Raw genomic sequence first — 17,147 nt, 5'->3', positions numbered from 1 at the left:
AACGTTCGTTTATTTGGATTTATCAAGAAAATCGAAACCCCGTAAGTTAGGGAACGACTTTTCAAATTCCAAAATAAGAAAGATTGCTTATTTAAAAAACGAAGTTTTATGTATCGGGTAAAGATTAATGTAATGTTTAAAATAACATTTTTAATTTATTTGATTATGGCATAAAAACGGGTAAAACGTAAAAAGGGAGTCACACTTAGCTAATGATGATAATGAGACGTACATTTGGAGTAATGATAGCGTAATATGCATAATACAATATAATATATAGCATTGATATTAATAAATTAAATATTCATATGCATGAATAATAATAATGATGATGAGAACGATAATAATAATAACCAACAACAACACCCATAATAATAATAATAAAATATGCAAATAAAGGAATAAATAATCACATAAATTCTAAATAAAAGAAGAGCAAAAAAACTAGATAAATAAATAAATATAGAAATAAATAAATAAATAAAATAAGATACAACAATATGTAAAAATAAAAGCTTGAAATTGCGAATAAAGAATTAAATTGAAATTAAAATAAACTTTGAAGCCTAAGTTATAATAAATATAAATGAATAAACATAAAAGGGGGCTAGATTGAAACTTGAAGGGAATTTAATGGCATAAATTAGAATAAAATACAATAAAGGACCATATTGAAGGGCGAATAACTAGGAGGGACCAAAATGGGAAAATTTCTTGCCCTTTCGAAACGCACCACTCAAAAAGACCAAATCGAAACTGAAGTAAAATTTTTGGTTGAAAATGAAAATAAACGAAGGGACCCCATTGAAACCATCCTCAAAATCAGAAGGATTAAGGGCGCAAATAGACCCTTAGTCAAAAAACATGCGAATCTTAGGCGGTCATGGGTCGGGTTGGGTCGGATCTATCCAAAACAACGCAGTTTCGGCGCTTGAATACCGGGCCTAAAACGATATCGTATTCCATCTGTATATAAGCGAAAAATATCACAAAAAAAATTTGAAAACCGAGAAAATAAAAAAAAACCCAACAGCCTTTGTTTTTTTTCCCTGATCTTTCCCTTAGCCACCCTCTAGCTCCGAGCAGATCTCTGGCGAGCTTCTATTGTAGCTCCACCATAGCTCCGCTATAGGTGGTGGCCGGAGCTACAAAAACTGGGTTTATTTTTCCCCTTTCTAACTCTCCTTCTTTGTTTTGTAAAGAAAGGGTTTAAATCGAGCCCCCTTTTAAAAAAAAAGGAAATAATGCGCAACAAAAAAACGAACCCCCTCCCTGTTGCCTTGCTGAACCCTCATTAGAACCCATATAGGTTCTTGGGTGCTCGGATGTTAGCCACACTCGATGGAGGGGAAGAAAGATGTACAGGTCAGTTTTTATTACTTATTCATTTTATTTCTAATAATGAAGCAAAAAAAAAATGCACCTTTTTGAATCTGTTCTAAAATCTTTGTTTTCTTTTTGTATTTGATTGTCTGTAAAAATTTTACATCGGGTCTTGGGGATTTTTATAGCCGAAAACACAAGTGATTTGATTTTTCTTGTTATTTGGTTTATCTCTGCTTTTGTTGTTTCTTGCCATTTCTGTCTTGTTCTATTGCTCCATAGGTATCAGGGAGGAAGTCAACGAAGCAGAGGTTACCATTTTGGTGCAAGATGCCAAGAATGGTGGTCTTCGGGCGACGAGCGTGCTGACTTAGCACGTGGAGGCAGCGACGCACAAGGAAACCCTAGGGTTAGGTTGCTCTCCAAAAATGTTTAACATTTTGGGCCATTGGGCCATGTTTAGTTTGGGTCTGATTTTGTAAAATGGGTTTGGGTTTATTGGGTTTGGACTTGGATTGTAAAATGGACTGTTTGGATATTGTTTATTTTATATATTTTGGTTATCTAATTTGGGCCTGGGCCGGGCAAAATAGGCCTATTACAGCTACCCCTCCTGCTCATTGTCGTGCAACGGGAATAGAGTAAAGACTATAAAAGAGCCAATTTTGCCTGGACCTGTTGAGTCTCGACTTCTCTTGGGGCTTCTTTTCTTCAAGTAGCTTCAACATGCTCCACTACAACTTCAGGAAGATAAGGTCTGTAGCCTTAATTTGTTCTACTGCAACTTTAGAGAGATAAAATTTGCTATCTTCAGTCTGCTCCACTGCAACTTCATGGAGATAAGACCGGCAACTTGTAGCTTTAATCTGCTCCACTGCAACTTCAGGAAAATGAGATTCACTATCTTTAATCTGCTCCGCTGCAACTTCAGGGAGATAAGGCTGGTGGCTTCAATCTGCTCCACTGCAACTTCAGGAAGATAAGATTTGCCATAATTTGTAACTTTAATCTATTCCACTGCAACGTCAGGGAAATAAGATTCGCTATCTTCGATCTGCTCCACTGTAACTTTAAGGAGATAAGATCTACAACTTCAATCTTCTCCACTGCTACTTCAGGGAGATGAGATTTGCTATCCTCAGTCTGCTCTGCTGCAACTTCAAGGAGATCAGGCTGATGGCTTTAATCTGCTTCAATGTAAGTTCAGGAAGATAGGGTCTGCCATAATTTGTAGCTTTAATATGTTCCACTGCAACATCAAGGAAATAAGATTCGCTGTTTTCAGTCTGCTCCGCTGCAACTTCAAGGAAATAAGACTGGTTGCTTCAATCTGCTCCATTGCAACTTCAGAGAGGTAAGATTTGTCATCTTCGATCTACTCCATTGCAAATTCAAGGAGATAAGATCTACAACTTCAATTTTCTCCACTATTACTTCAGGAAGATGAGATTTGTGGATTCACCGATCTTGCTACACCATCTTCTGGGGACATGACTTGTAGAATCGATTTCATGAACCTATGCTTATGCTAAATAATTAGGATGCCATGATCAGAATGAATCAAATGCTCCTAATTAGATCTGTATGAATGCCATTTGCATCAATGCAAAATGTCATGAGAATGATCCCTTCTTAATGTGTGGGTTGTCATTGTTCATCAAGGTTCTATCACTGATGCAATATCTTGTCTGCTTGTTCAGCCGATATCTTTGACAGAAAACTCGAAGAAATAGTTACAATTTAGCCTCTTCTTTCTTAAATATTTCCAATCCTCAGGTTTGGTTAGCTCTAAATAATAGTCCTGTTTCAAGTCCTCGTACTATTTAGAAGTTTTCAAAGTAATATGCAGAACCCCTCTTAGTTGAATATTATCAGTCCATTAATCGTTATTTCAATGAAAAGTGCTTGAAAAAAATTATCACAATAGACAAGATGGAATTTTATTGAGAGCAAAGCTCGAAATGAATTAATCAAGATAGAAAATTTTGCTAAAATACAAAATGAGAATAAATTAATCAAGATATGGCATTTCGTCAAAATACAAAATGAATAGGATGAAAATAGGTGCCCCAGATATCATAGCATGAGTTTCTCTGCACAAGGCTTCTCGAAGACCCTTTGAATTTGATACATGTTCAGAAGTCCTAGAATACTTTGTTGATGTCCCAAGAAGTAGCATCCCTCTTCCTTGTTAATTCAGGCATAGCAAGACTATCGCATGCCCCTATCTTTGATCAAAATTTGAATTGTCCATTTTGAACTCAAAATCCCTTTGGTCTCAAGGAGCCATTTTACGGGTTTTCACCTTGGCTTCTTTTTTTTTTTTAGGTGAAATACTTCTTTACTGAATCTGAGTTTGCAGGATTAGGGAAGTTTTTACCATCCATCTCGGTTAAAATTAGTGCTTCTCCAGAAAAAACCTTCTTTATTACATAAGGTCCTTCCCAATTTGGCATCCATTTCCCTTTGAAATCTTTTTGTATGGGTAGGATCTTTTTCAATACTAGATCCCCCTCATGGAATTCTCTGAGACGAACCTTTTTTTGTTGTAAAATCGCATCATTCACTTTTGGTACATCTGACCATGACGGATGGCTTTCAACCTTTTCTCTTCAATTAAGTTTAGTTGATCATATTGGGATTAGATTCATTCTGTATCATCCAATTTCAATTCTGCCAAAACTCTGAGAGAAGGGATCTCGACTTCAATGGGTAAAATTGCCTCCATTCCATAAACTAAAGAGAAAGGTGTTGCCTCGATTGAAGTTCTGACAGATGCTCGATAAGCATAGAGGGTAAATGGTAACTTCTCATGCCAATCTTTATAAGTCTCAGTCATTTTCCCCACGATTTTCTTAATGCTCTTATTGGCTGCTTCCACTGTACCATTCATTTTTGGGCGATATAGTTATGAGTTGTGGTGTTTGATATTGAACTGACTGCAAACTTCTGATATCGTGCTGTTGTTCAAATTTAATGCATTGTCAGATATAATTCTTTCTGGTATTCCATATCGACATATGATTTCCTTTTTCAAGAATTTACTGACTGCTGACTTTGTAACATTGGCATATGAAGCAGCTTCTCCCTACTTGGTGAAGTAGTCAATGACTACAAAGATGAATCGATGCCCATTTGAAGCTTTTGGCAAGATCGGTCTAATGACATCCATGACCCACATAGAGAAAGGCCATGGAGAAGTCATAACATGCAGAGGTAAATGAGGTACATGGATTTTATCTCCATAAATTTGGCACTTATGGTATTTCTTAGCGTAATTGATGCAGTCTCCTTCCATGGTAGACCAATAACACCCGAATCTCATGATTTGCTTAACCATGTGAAACCATTGGCATGTATTCGGCAGACACCCTCATGAACTTCTTTCAAGATTTTCTTAGCCTCGATAGCGTCTACACATCTTAGTAGCACATGATCCTTTCTTCTTTTATATAGGATCTCTCCATCTAAGACATAGTCGCTAACCAGTCTTCTCAGCATCCTTTTATCGTTCTCAATTGCTTGGTCAGGGTATTCACGATTCTTCATGTATCGCAGTATATCGTGGTACCAAGGGTGATCATCCTTTTTTTTTCTTCTTCGATATTGTAACAATGAGCCAGAGTATCATAAATACTCATCTTGATAGGTTTCACATCCACTTATTTGTTCACTTTAACCATTGAAGCCAAGGTAGCCAAAGCGTTAGCCATTTGATTTTCGTCTCGTGGAAAATAGTAGAAGGTAATGTTATCAAACTCTTCAATTAGCTCCAAAACTAGCCTTCAATAATTAATCAACTTGGGGTCCCTCATCTCCCATTCACCTTTGAATTGATAGATCACTAGTGCAGAATCTCCATATACTTCTAGCATTTTGATCTTATGTTCTATGGCTACACAGATACCCATGATGCATGCTTCATATTCTACCATATTTTTCGTGCAATCAAAATCCAATTTGCTAGTGAAGGGATAATGATCTCCGTTTGGGGATACCAAGACTGCCCCAATTCCGTTACCCACAGCATTTGAGGCTCCATCAAAATTTAGCTTTCAAGGATGACCTTCTCGAGAGTTTTCTTCAGTGGTTGCCACATATATTAGATCTTCATTTGGGAAATTGAAGTTCAAAAGCTTGTAATCTTCTAGAGCTCTATTAGCCAGAAAATCTGCTATTGCGTTTCATTTTATAGCCTTTTGATTCACATAGACTATATCAAATTCAGAAAGCAGAATTTGCCACCAGACTATTCTTTCATTTAAAGCAGTCGACTCCATCATATATTTTAGAAGATCGGGTTTTGAGATGAGCCAAGTTGTGTGGTACAACATGTACTACCTCAGTCTTCGGGATGTCCATATCAAGGCGCAACATAACTTCTTGATTGGAGAATATTTTGTCTCGCATTCAGTGAATTTCCTACTGAGATAGTATATCACTCTTTCTTTTCTTCCTAACTCATCATGTTGACCAATCACGTATCCCGTAGAATTTTTGAATACTGTCAAATATAGTATCAGCAGTCTATCTGGGATGGAAGGCATCAGCACCAGAGCATTGGATAGATAATGTTTGACTTTGTCAAAAGTCTTCTGGCACTCCTCATCCTAAACTCTTGGATTGTGTTTCTTAAGGAGACGGAATATAGGGTCGCATTTCTTAGTTAGTTGTGAAATGAACCATGCGATATAATTTAGTCTTCCTAGAAAACCTCGAGCTTTTTTTTGAGTGCATGGTGAAGGCAATTCCTGTATAGCCTTCACTTTATCTGGGTCGATTTCGATTTCCTTTTCACTGACTACAAATCCTAGCAATTTTCCCGACCTAGCCCCGAAAGTACATTTTGCTAGATTGAGCTTCAGCCGGAATTTTCTCAATCTCAAGAATAATTTCCTCAAGACTTGTACATGTTCTTTCTCTGTTTGGGACTTTGCAATCATATCATCAACATAAACCTCGATTTCTTTATGCATCATGTCATGAAACAAGGTTATCATGGCTCTTTAGTATGTTGCTCCCGCATTTTTCAGTCTAAATGGCATCACCTTGTAGCAAAATGTTCCTCACATGGTCACGAATGTGGTCTTCTCCATGTCTTCATGATGCATCTTTATATGGTTGTATCCCGAGAAACCATCTATGAATGAGAACAGTAAATAACTTGTCATGTTGTCCACTAAAGTGTCGATATGTGGTAATGGAAATTATCTTTCGGGCTGGCTTTGTTCAAGTTCCTGTAGTCTACACACATTCGTACTTTTCCATCTTTTTTAGGGACGGAGACGATATTGACTACCCATTCTGAGTATTTAACCACTTGCAAGAAACCAACATCGAATTGTTTCTTGACCTTTTCTTTTATTTTCAGTAAGACGTCAAGTCTCATTATTTCGGAGCTTTTGTTAAACTGGTTTGCACTTTTCCTTTATGGGGAGCCGGTATACCACGATATCAGTGTTTAGCCCGGGCATATCTTGATACGACCATGCGAAAACATTTTTAAACTCTTGGAGTAATTCAATGAGGTCACGTTTTGTCTCTGCAGTGATGCAAGCTCCGATCTTCACCTCTTTATCTTCTCCTAAACCCACAACTTTCACTGATTCTTTGTAAGGTAGGATATGTTTTTCATCTTGTTCAACCATCATTAACAAATCAGGAGATAAACTACAGTCTTGACCATCTTCAAAATCCTAAGGTTTCTTTGGACACATATCTTGCTCAAAAGGAGATTCTAAGTTGTTAGCAGTGTCACTCATATTATTAATATCTGGAGACCTATTATAGGAATAGGGGAAGATCCAAAGAACAAAAGAATCCAAGAATAAATATTTTTATGGTATGATTATGAATGAAAGAATAAAAGAATATTTACTCAAAGTGGGACAAAAGATGTATTTTATTAAAATAAAGATCGTTGGACATAAGCCTATTTCACAAAAAGGTTCTTATTTTTCTCAGGCCTATAGCAATAAGCGTGTTTTGAACATTACTCTGAATTAGCTCTAAAAACTACAGGAATCTCTTCCGCAGTCCAATTATTTAAAACACTTCCAGGTACATAAGGGCAAATACCTGATAAATTTTCTCTCCCAATTCCTTCTTCAGATATGGTGTTGATGTTCAGATTTCCCATTATTCCTGTCGTGTCTTTGACATCTTCAAAGAATTTCAACTCTTTTAATTAATTAGGGTCTTTTTTTTTTAAATGTAATGCATATGATGCAATGTAATGCAGATGTATGAATACATGAAATGAATGCAACAAAAAGGCATTAATTCTGATTCAATTTCATTAGAGTAACTTTTTCTAGGAAATAAACTTCTTTATATAAAATGGATTACATATAAGGCCTCGTCGTGATACTTAAGGCTTTGACTTGCTTAAGAAGCCGAGCTAACTCTTGGCCTAGGTTTGACTCTGACTCATATTTCAAACTTAGTACATCAGCTTGGACTACTAAGGTTTGTAAGTGATCAACCACTTCTCGTACTTGAGCCAAAGCTACACCCATGATGTAGTCCCTATCCCTAACCTGGTCTTGAGATCGATGAAGTTACTTTTCCCTCTGCTTATTATTTGCCTTAAAGGTTTCAACATGAAGTTCACAGTTTTGCAGCGTGGTTTCGAGTTCTTCTATCTTCCCTTTTAACTCTTCAATTTTGCTAAGGCTAGCCTTCAACTTGATTATAGAGTTATGACCATGATACTGATATAATGATCTTTCTAATTCTGACACCCGAGTCTTTAATCCCTCCTTCTAGTTTTGACTTTCTAGCAAACTCTTTTCCAAAGTATCTTCTCGAGCTCGAACATCTCAAAATTTCTTTTCCCATTGACTGGCTCTACCTTTTTCCTCTTTAATTTCTTGCCGCCATTGCTCTGACATTTTTCCTACACCAGCGGTTCTTATCGACAAACGCAGCTTCTTATAGTCCATTTTCAAACTGTCCAAATCCTCTTCAGCCTTATTCTTTCCCCTTTTTTAGTTTCTTGGCTTCTAGTTTCTAGATACGCCTTGTCAGTTTGAATCTTCTGGCAATGGAGCAAGGTCGTGTACTCTTCTACGGTAGGTACCAAATCCACTTTTCCAAAAGTAAAACAACTGTAAGCAGGGTTCCAATACTGGGCGAGAGCTTGGAATAAGTGCTCGTCCATTTTGATATTGAGTAAGGCAAATCACCGTAATTACAATAGAATGGTTGCTTGATCTTGTCATCCCACTGATCCCATATTTCTTTCATCTCTTGAAGATTATTTTGGGTTATGCTGATACGAGTAAAATCCCATAATTCTGATACGTACCTCTCTGTAAGACTATCACCTTTCTCTTGCTGTGTTGTCTCGGCCTATATTCTGACAGTCGCATTATCCTCCACTTTATCACGAAACCCATTTTCCATGATAAGTTATCTATTTAGCAACCGAATGTGAATCAACAACTTTTTTGTGATGAAAATGCCAAGTAATTATAATCAATGTAAAACCAAAACAAGTCAGTACTTCATACACAGTTTAAAGCAAGTAAGGAATAATAAGTAAAGCACCTACTCGAGTAACCACTAGGGCTTGGTATTGCTCTACCTAAGGTGGGCTCTTAAGGCTCGCTACATGTGGTTCAGTTCTAAAGTAAAGGTATCCGAACCGACAGATTCCTCATTCCTCACCCATTATAGGCTCATATGGACCGAGTTTAGTTCAGGGGAATACATTTCCCTATGGTTGCACGAAGATGAAAATCTCACGAAGACATAGGTACGGATTTATTCCGAAAGCGATCTACTATCCTGCACGGAGGTGAAGTCCTCATGAAGGAATAGTTTCTCACTCCTACTTAAAAAGGTATAACCGAGCGGTCGTGCAATGCAATATGCGGAAATATACCAAAAGACTCTATAATGACCTAAAATTTACGAGTATCAAAAATCGAGTTTCTAGATTTTAGTTAAGTAAATTAGCTTAAATTAAGGTTAATTTAGTGTAAGGACTAGATTGAATATAGTGTAAAGGTTTAATTATAAACTAAAGAAAATTAAAGGGAATAAATTAGCAAATAACCCATAAAAGGAATAGTGCCAAATGTATGGAAAATATTATTCCATGTATATGTATAATATACATATATGTATACTTAATACTTAAGTATATAATATAATAATATATTAATTTAATAATTTAATAATCTAATAAAAGAAATAAAATAAAGAAAATAAAGAAACAATAGAAAAAGAGAACAGAGAAGAAACGAAATTGGGGAGAAAAAGAAAGAAAGAAAAGGAAAAGGGAAAATTAGGGTTTTGAAGCTTGAAGTTTAATTTGGTAAGTCAATTAAGTCCCTTTCTTTATTATTTTGATGTTTTTGGAGTCCTAGGGACAAATATTACTTGATGTAAGTGGAAATTTTGAAGGTTAATAGATTTTTAGACATGGGTTATGTTGAACAAATTGTTGAATTAGGGATATAATTGAATAAATTTCAAGTTAGAATTGATTAAGGGATTAAATTGTAAAAGAATCTATTAGTTTTATGTTTAAGGGACTAAATTGAAAGAAACTTGCGATTAAGGTTTTACCATGAATATTCAATGTTTAAGGAGAATATGATAGGAAATTGAATAGAAATGAAGTATGAAATTGAGTGATAAAAACAAATGTCTTAATTAGCATTAAATTGAAAATTTAGGTATGGATTAAATAAAATTTTAATTATTCATTGTGCATTGTTATTGTATTAATGGTACGAATTGTTTAATTTCCGTAACTAACGTAGTACCAGAGACATCGACAAAGAAAGGAAAAGAGAAGGTGGATGAGAAGTAATCCGAAAAATTACGGTTTGTATTTCTATAAACCGAACTTAAAAATTATTATTGCATTTATTATATATATATGGTAAGTAAAGGTAAGTAATGCTATTATTGTATTGAATCGATTTGAGTTGTGAATATTTGAATTGCAATGTACATTGACTGTTATCTGAAAATCTAAGTGAAATAAATACCCTATTAACAGTGTCGGGCTAGGTTGGATATAATTGGTATGCCATAGGATTGGAAGTGTACAGGGATACTTCAACCTTAAGTCAATGAAGCACTAATAGTGTCGTACTGTTACTTCGACTTCGTGTCGATGAGGCACTTTATGTGTCGTACTATTTTTGTTACTTCGGTTTAATCCGATGAGGTACTATGTACCGTACTGCTACTGTTTACTTCGGCAAAGCCGATGAGGCACAATATGCCGTAATGGTGTGTTTGATTGGATCCGTGTATCTGCCAAAGTCTGAATTATGTTAATAGGGGTAAATTTATTGTACTGAACAACTGAATAACTGTGCTACTATATTGGAAATCGACTGATATTGACTGATGTAAAATTGAACCGAATGTTTCATTGAAAAAGAACTTGAATATAATTAGTGCTATTAGGTTTGAAATTAGTAACTTAAATACATTTTGTAATAATAAATGTTTAAGTGTTGGTTTATAGAAATACCACTGAGTGCATATTCAGCGTATGGTTTGTTTCCGTGCGCAGGTTAGGTACAAAAGCAACTAACAACTCAGCATCCAAGATAAACCTGGACTCAAATACTTGGTGATGTATCTTATGTTGAGAAAATGGTATGTACCTAGGTTGTCTTTTGAGGTTATTTTTAGTATGAATGTTATTAGTGTAAGAATGATAAAGGTTTATAAATATATGTGAAGACCTATGCCATATAATATGGTCTTTTCATAGTTTAATTTGAATTGATTTTGAATGATACCAAAGTATACTGTCTGGATGTTTTATGTTAAACACTTACTAATAAACTCAAGTTAGATCGTAACATTGATGATTTTAAATTGAAATGGATGTATTTGATCATGTTTTAGATTGGTTGAAAGATTGGATTTAAATTTTCTTTGTTATTGAAGTTTGTAGGGTTAGTAAACTTGGACTATAAGGTTCATTTTGAGTCCAAATGGCCTAGCACACGGGCGTGTGATCAAACTATGTAAGACACACGGCCCTTATACGGGCATGTAAGTAGACCGTGTGTCCCCTGTATCTAAAAATTTGGTGAACAGAATGCTCAGGTATGGCCACACAAGCAGAGACACGGGCGTGTGTCTCAGCCGTATGAAGTACATGGCCACAGTATACGGGCATGTGCCTGGCCATGTGAAAACTGCACTAGGTTCAAATTGAAAATAAATCCACATAGGCTAAGCACACGGGCATGTGTCTTGGCTGTGTGAAACTAGTTTAATCATAAGCAATAAGTCAAAGAAGTACACGAGTAAAGAGCACGAGCGTGTCCCACCCGTGTGAGTCACACGGGGTGGCAACACGAGCGTGTCTCAAAACCACACGGGCGTGTGGTACTGTTCATTAAGGGCAATTTTAAAAATTTTATGAAAAATTTTATAAGCATCTGAATAGATTCGGTTTATTTCTAATATCTTCATTAAGCCCCGAATGTCCATTTAAGAGTCAATAAGATAAATTACTGAACTTTATAATGATTAATTTTATATGATTCATGTTATAAACTTTAGTGACCGGTAATGCTCCGTAATCCTATTCTGATGTCGGAAAAAAGTTAGGGAGTGTTACATTTAGTGGTATCAGAGCTATTTAAGTTTAATCGATTTTAGGATTAAATTGATTACAGAAATGAGTCTAGAGGTACATGCCATTATTGAGTTAAATTTGAGTCGGGATTGGATACTGATATATATATACTGAATTATTGTTATTTCTGTTTTATAGTTAAAGATGTCTGGTGAAAATATTGAAGACACTGATCAAGAAATGTATAGTGAAGAGAATGAACCATATGATATAAATGAATTAGAATCTGTAATACCCAGTATAAATTCGGTAGGTAATCAACCGCCAAATGTTGAAATGAGTGATACTAGAGAAAGAGATAATATAGAAATACTCAGAGTGATAGCTAATGCTCTTCAAAGAGCAGTAGGAACTATACCTACTATAACTCTTACCCTTACTACTCGACGAGCTCCTATTAAAGAGTTGCGGAAGTATGGTGCTACCGAATTTCTTGGATCAAAGGGAGTTGACCCATCTGTAGCCGAAAACTGGATAGTAACTACAAAGAGAATCTTGAAGCAACTCGAATGTACCCCACAGGAAAGTTTATTGTGTGTCGTTTCTTTACTACAATGAGAAGCGTATGTATGTTTGGAATCGGTAACTCAACATGTGCCGGAGGAACAGATAAGTTGGGAATTCTTTCCAAGAGAGTTTCAAAAGAAATATTTGGGAGAATTATATATAGAAGACAGAAAATAGGAGTTTTTGATGCTGAAACAAGGTAAAATGTCCGTAGTAGATTATGAACAGGAGTTTTTGAGATTGAGCAGATATGCAACTGAATTTGTACTGACTGAAGCTGACAAATGTAAACGGTTTTTACGAGGACTGCGTGATGAATTATGATTACAGTTGGTGTCTCTACGGATTACTGAATTTGCGAATTTAATTGATAGAGCCAAAATAGTGGAACAAGTGTTGGGGTTGACAAAAAGCCTAAAATTTCTCGTTCACTTGGAAAGCGTCCCGGAACTACAAGCTCTAATCCACGACCTAAGAGATTAAAAGAATTTCGAAAGTGTGGAAGATTTGGTTCTAGATCAGATAGAAGTGACAGAAATCGTGATAGACAGACGTTAATTTTTACTAGTAGCGTCAGAGGGCCATCTAGGAATATTGAAATCCCAAAATGTCAACATTGTGGGAATAAAAATCGGGGTGAGTGTTGGAGATTAACGAGAGGTTGTTTCCAATATGGATCCACTGATCATTTTGTAAAAGATTGTCCAAATATTGATAAAGTAGCACTAACAGTATCACAGAGATCTGAATCTGCTTCTAGAGGTCGAAGGTCAAGTAGAGGTGGTTCAGTCAATAGAAGAGGTGCTAGAAGAACAAGTGAAATTGCCACTCAACAATCAGAAGCTAGAGCTCCAGCCCGAGAATATGTTGTAAGAACTCGAGAAGAAGGAGATGCATACAATGTGGTGACAGGTATATTTCTATTACATTCAGAACCCGTTTATGCTTTAATTGATCCGGGGTCGTCACATTCTTATGTTAATACAAAACTAGTTGAGACGAGAAAATTAAAACCTGAACTGTTTAGAGTAACAGTGGAGGTGTCTAGTCTTCTAGGGCAAACAATGTTAGTGAATCAAATATGTCGAAGAAGTCCATTAATGATTCAATATAGAACTTTATAATATCTTCATTGGGCCCCGAATATCCGTTTAAGAGTCAATGAGATAAATTATTGAACTTTATAATGCTTAATTTTATATGATTCGTGTTATAAATTGTAGTGACCGGTAATACTCCGTAATCCTATTCCGATGTTAGAAAAGGGTTAGGAGGTGTTACAGACTCGAACCAATAAAGCAAACATATTAAAATGAAAACCACAAAAATGAAATGCAACCAGAAAGATCGTAAATTTAAACCAAATTATCAATTTTTGACAGAAAGACAAAAAGTAATCAACTTGTGGCTTGACTCTTTTTTTTTAAGTCCCTAGCGGAGTCGCCAAGCTGTCGAAAATATTTTTTTTTAAAAATGACGCAACTTTGATTTTGAAAATGAAAACGAACATGGGAGTCGCCACCAATTATTTTTTTATGATGTGTGATCTGATCACCTCGTAATTTGATCATTTTAATAAGAAGTTTGATTTATTAAAACGATGTTTTTGGTCTACGAAATTCAGAAAAATGGGTTCGGGAGCCGGTTACGTTGGAGGAAGGATTAGCACTCTCATAACGCCCAAAATTGGTACCTAGTTGATTAATTAACGTCTTTGTGTCGAGAATTGAGAATTTAAAAAGATTTTTAAAAAATACGATTCTTTGTTAAAATACTATTTAGTTGAAAAATTTTCGAGAAAAAGGACATATTTTATGTTAATCGAGAAAATGAATTATGCCCCGTAAGTTAGGACACAATGTCTTAAATTCCCGATACGCGAATAAACGCAAAAAAAATTATTTTAAAAGATGTTCAACTATCCCGATTTTAGAAAGAAAAATCATATTCCGTGAGTTAGAACATGACCTTCTTTTAATTCCCGAGATTAAAAAAATAATTAAAGAAACGTTTGTTTATTTGGATTTATCAAGAAAATCGAAATCCCGTAAGTTAGGGAACGACTTTTCGAATTCCAAAATACGAAAGATTGCTTATTTAAAAAACGAAGTTTTATGTATCGGGTAAAGATTAATGTAATGTTTAAAATAACATGTTTAATTTATTCGATTATGGCATAAAAACTGGTAAAACGTAAAAGGGGAGTCATATTTAGCAAATGATGATAATGCGGCGTACATTTGGAGTAATGATAGTGTAATATGTGTAATACAATATAATATATAGCATTGATATTAATATATTAAATATTCATATGCATGAATAATAATAACGATGATGAGAACAATAATAATAATAACAATAACCAAACAACACTACTACTACTACTACTACTACTACTACTACTACTACTACTAATAATAATAATAATAATAATAATAATAATAGAATATGCAAATAAAGTAATGAATAATCACATAAATTCTAAATAAAAGAAGAGTAAAAAAACTAGATAAATGAATAAATATAGAAATAAATAAATAAAATAAGATACAACAATATGTAAAAATAAAAGCTTGAAATTAAGCGAATGAAGAATTAAATTGAAATTAAAATAAATTTTGAAGCCTAAGTTATAATAAAGATAAATGAATAAACATAAAAGGGGGCTAGATTGAAACTTAAAGGGAATTTAATGGCATAAATTGGAATAAAATATAATAATGGACCATATTGAAGGGCGAATAACTTGAAGGGACCAAAATGGGAAAATTCCTTGCCCTTTCGAAACGCACCACTCAAAGGGACCAAACCGAAACTGAAGTAAAATTTTAGGGTGAAAATGAAAATAAACGAAGGGACCCCATTGAAACCATCCTCAAAAGCGGAAGGACTAAGGGCGCAAATAGACCCTTAGTCTAAAAACATGTGGATCCTAGGTGGTCATGGGTCAGGTCAGGTCGGATTTGTCTAAAACGATGCTATTTCGGCTCCTGAATACCAGGCCTAAAATGACGTCGTATTCCATCCGTATATAAGCGAAAAATATCACAAAAAAAATTTTGAAAACCGAGAAAATAAAAAAAAAACAACCTTTGGTTTTTTTTTCTCTGATCTTTTCCTTAGCCACCCTCTAGCTCCGAGCGGATCTCCGGCGAGCTTTTATTGTTGCTCCACCGTAGCTCCACCATAGGAGGTGGCTGGAGCTACAAAAACTGGGTTTATTTTTCCCCTTTCCAACTCTCGTTCTTTATTTTGTAAAGAGGGGGTTTAAATCGACCCTCCTTTTTTTAAAAAAAGAAATAATGCGCAACAAAAAAATGAACCCCTTTCCTGTTGCCTTGCCAAACCCTCATCAGAACCCATATAGGTTCTTGGGTGCTAGGATGTTGGCCATACTCGACGGAGGGGAAGAAGGATCTACAGGTCAGTTTTTATTACATATTCATTTTATTTCTAATAATGAAGCAAAAAAATGCACCTTTTTGAATTTGTTCTAAAATCTCTGTTTTCTTTTTGTATTTGATCGTTTGTAAAAATATTACATCGGGTCTTGAGGCTTTTTATAGCTGAAAACACAAGTGATTTGATTTTGCTTGCTATTTGGTTTATCTCTGCCTTTGTTGTTTCTTGCCACTTCTGTCCTGTTCTATTGCTTTGTAGGTATCAGGGAGGAAGTCAACGAAGTAGAGGTTACCATTTTGGTGCAAGATGCCAAGAATGGTGGTCTTCGGGCGACGAGCATGCTGACTTAGCACATAGAGGCAGTAGCGCACAAGGAAACCCTAAGGTTAAGGTGCTTTCTGAAAATGTTTAACATTTTGGGCCATTGGGCCATGTTTAGTTTGGGTCTAATTTTTTTGTAAAATGGATTTGGGTTTATTGGGCTTGGACTTGGATTGTAAAATGGACTGTTTGGATATTGTTTATTTTATATATTTTGGTTATCTAATTTGGGCCTGAGCCAGGCAAAATAGGTCTGTTACAAAAAGTATCTTACCTTCTTTATATTTAAAAATTTAATAAAAATTATAATTTATATAAGGAAAGCTCTAAGATCATCAGTCCATCATTCTTTTACATAATTGAGAAATTGTTAAATTTTATTTTTGGTCCTTAAATTTATTATTTAGTCATTATAATTTATTATTAAATTATTTTGGCATGATTATTAAGTGTGCTAATTATTTGAACTAATTAATATTATGGATATTTTTATTCTTTTTAATCATTATAAGAAATGATAAAATTGCAGTTTTGATCTCTTTACTATGCTTGCATTTGAGATTTAGTCTTTATATTTTAATTTGACGTAATTCGGTCTTCTTCTTTTACAATGATATTAATTAATCTAAATAATTAACATATTTAACTATTCTGATTAAAATGATTACATGAATATCTTAAAACACATTTCAACACAATATATATTAAAATGATGATTATTTTTATGAAAAATTCGACCTCAACATTTTAATTAAAAGATAAACTATTTCAACTAATTAATAATATTAAATCCTAAATTTAATATTATTAATTATAACTAAATTTAAAAACAATTTACGTATAATACAGCCTTTTTATCATTTGATTGGATAACAAACTAGTGGCCAAACTCATACAGGAACATCTCTACTTTCCACTTGAAAATGTAGTTTCCACGTGTAGGTAGGCAGATATTTATGAGGTGAAG

The sequence above is a fragment of the Gossypium arboreum genome, chromosome 6 (genome assembly GCF_025698485.1).
Source record: "Gossypium arboreum isolate Shixiya-1 chromosome 6, ASM2569848v2, whole genome shotgun sequence".
NCBI classification, from domain to species: Eukaryota; Viridiplantae; Streptophyta; class Magnoliopsida; order Malvales; family Malvaceae; genus Gossypium; species Gossypium arboreum.
This window is presented reverse-complemented; position numbering follows the sequence as displayed.